At 40.5% G+C, this 3,062-nt stretch overlaps 1 pseudogene; it reads right to left on the reverse strand.

The window, feature by feature from the left end:
* Nucleotides 1-1,850: 1,850 nt before the first annotated feature.
* On the reverse strand, nt 1,851-2,792 carry LOC142449237 (regulation of nuclear pre-mRNA domain-containing protein 1A pseudogene; annotated as a pseudogene).
* Between the last annotated feature and the right edge of the window lie 270 nt (nt 2,793-3,062).

Below are 3,062 nucleotides of genomic sequence, written 5' to 3' on the forward strand. Positions count from 1 at the left end.
AGTTGTGCATGTTACGGTCCCAGATGCATTCTTTTCTTTCTATCTCTTACACCTAGGGACAGAGGGACACCCTACAGGCAGACCCAACTTGAGACACCCCAGAGTGTGAATCTAGTGGTGGCACCCCCTTTCCTTAATTAGGCTGACATCACAAATACCAAGACCAAATTTACATCACCAGTTAAACATATTCCTGGTGATGTGGACTGGGTTCTCCTATGAGTTTCCGGTGTTGGGGTCCTCAGGTCACCCACAAGCTGAGCAGGTACTAGAGCCCACGCATCTATCTAGGGACTGTGTCTAGGTGGCGCTGTTGTGCGGAGAGGGCTGATTGGCAACAGCATGGTTGACCTTCCTCTTCATGTGTCCCTTCATTTACATCCTCTAATCCTGAGAAACAGAGGAAGCCACTCAGACATCGTCGGTTGTGGGATTTTAAAATGAAATGTTTTATGGACTATTCTAATTTGAATCTGTTTACAACAAGAGGAAAAATGTCTATGTAAAGCAATAACTGCAAAAATATATGTACAAAGTCATTATTGAATACAAATCCACTACTACACTGGATGTGCCTTAAGAAGAAAGCATGAGAGCATGCAACTATTCTAGCCCACAGGGTTAGAAGTAAAATGCGAAAGTACATTTAAATTGATAATTCTGAATAAACAAATGTAAAATATACCAGGTTTACCTTGTAGTGTTACACTGCATTGTTTCCAAGTGTGCAGGCATTCAAAACACTTGAGGAAGCATTAAACATGCCCCAGGCTACTTACTGGGTATCATGAAGTACTGTGATCTTCAGCTATTAGAACTGAAACTTACAATGGTTTTTAAAGCAGCATGGCTCAGCGAAAAATGAAAGTATAATTCATTTCTGCTTCTTTTAATCCACAGAGAGCTTTATGTTAACGGGATCATTTATGCTCAAACGAGGCTGAAGTGACAATCAGGTGTCAGTTCCAGAATCAAAAGTGTCCTTTGGGTGGTGTGTCAAATGTTTTACGTGTCCACAGTACTTCTGTATCAATCTACCCAAATAATTCTAAATAGTTTAATCTAATTTTTTCTACATTAGTAGTTGAAATGCAATCTTTATTGTAGAAAAGGTTCTCTAGGCTTGGGTCTGGCTCTCAAATTGAAATCTGTGTTTTGTGGTAGCTATTGACCTCATAAGAAATCAAAGGCATTGAGAGGCACAACACTGATTTTTGGTTAGGGAGAAAGGTGAAGATTAACTTAGAACATTTAGTCCCTTCTACAGTCAAGTCCTGACTATACCACAATAAAGTCTCAAGTCATTCCTGATTAGTTCTTCTCCATTAGAAACTGCATAGTGAATAGATACTGAAGAGACCAAAGAAAAACCATTTGAAAATACACAAAGAAATGGAAACATAGAATTTCTCACAAGGTCCTATAATATTATTATAGGAAAAATTTAAAAAAAGAAATAGGATTTCAGGGGGATATACTAGGGGAGCGAGGGGACAAGGGGAGCTGATATCAAGGAGTTCAAGAAGAAAGAAAATGTTTTGAACTGATTGTGGTAGTAATTATGCAACACTGCTTGATGTGATTGTACTAAGAAATGTTATAATATCTGTAAGAGCTCCCAGTAAAATCCTTATAATTAATTTATTTATAAAGAGCTTTTGAAAATTATCGCTATTTGGAGCTTATTAATACACAGATCATTGTGTTTTTTAAACCAAGTCATGTTATTTTACCAATAAAATATTAAACAAATCAACATCTTAAACACTTTTATAAATTATGCATTTATTTTGTTAGCATCACCCTCTCAATAATATACAAAAATAATGCTACAGGATTGTTCTTCTAACCTATTTCCATTTCTTGAAAAGTCCTGGCACTTTGGGAAGAGACCCATCATCAGTTCTCACGGTACATGTCCTCATAAAATTCAGGTGCATGTGGCTTCCTGTGACTTTGGGCAATCAAGATAAGACTGGCATGCTCTGGATCCAGGATCTGAGTTCTGTGTGCACCAGGGAAACTCTGGCTAACTCACATTAATATTCTCCCAGTTTATGCTCTTTCTCTGCAAGGGCTTCCTTGTGACAGTGAAGAAAATCAGTTAACATTCGAGTGAGTTGCTTCCTATTACCTATTTCTGCAGCCAATCTGCCATTGTCATCTGCCAGCAACAAACAAGCATCCTGGACCATTTTAGAAATCCCTTCTACAGATTCTTCATCTGTTATTTCATCTAATAGGGGTACTTCCTGGACTTCAACAGGCAAAGAAGCTATCCTCTGGTGAACGACTGCCTCACCTGAAGGGGCATTTTCCAGATCTTGTAGTGCGCTCACGAGATCTAGCCTGTGGGGTACAGTTGGAGATCCCAGGGAGGAACCGTATTCATTTTCATCCACCTTTATCTGTTCAGAAGTTCGCTTCCTGGGTTTCTTATCACTGTGCAAAGCTTGCGTAAGTTGACCTAACACGTCATTTTCATAAACACACCTTTCTTCCCAAATAAAACTCTTCCAAGGTGCTTTTTACAGCTTTCATCAGTTTCACTTGAAACATGCTTAAAAGTCTTCAGTGAAACTGGTGCAAAATCCTCTGCAAACTTCGACACCTTCCTCTGGCTGTTCTAAATGATGTCATTGACTAGGTGTAGAAAAGTTAACATCCCGTTTGGTTTGGCTCTGTGCAGTCTGTCTCCCACACACTGAGGACGGCCGCGAGGGTTGGCAATGCTGAAGGAGCCACAGGCACAAAGTGTGCACACTCAGCACCGCCTCAGAGAAGGCAGACATCCCTCAGACACCACCTCGGGCCGCCAGACTGCACCCTGGTTTCACCGCCCTCTTTGCAGTCTCGCCCTTTAGCTCATCCTTCTCCACAACCTCAATACCAGGGGTGCCACACCCAGCTTGGTGGTAAACCAGCAAGATCCACAAACTACTGCCATTTGGGGAATTATAGTATCACTGGGAAGATGGAACCGCTGCCTATGGAGACATTAAACCATGCACAATGGTATCTGACTCTGGCAAATATAGTTTTAATTTTCAGATTTTTTAGGC

The sequence above is a fragment of the Tenrec ecaudatus genome, chromosome 5 (genome assembly GCF_050624435.1).
Source record: "Tenrec ecaudatus isolate mTenEca1 chromosome 5, mTenEca1.hap1, whole genome shotgun sequence".
NCBI classification, from domain to species: Eukaryota; Metazoa; Chordata; class Mammalia; order Afrosoricida; family Tenrecidae; genus Tenrec; species Tenrec ecaudatus.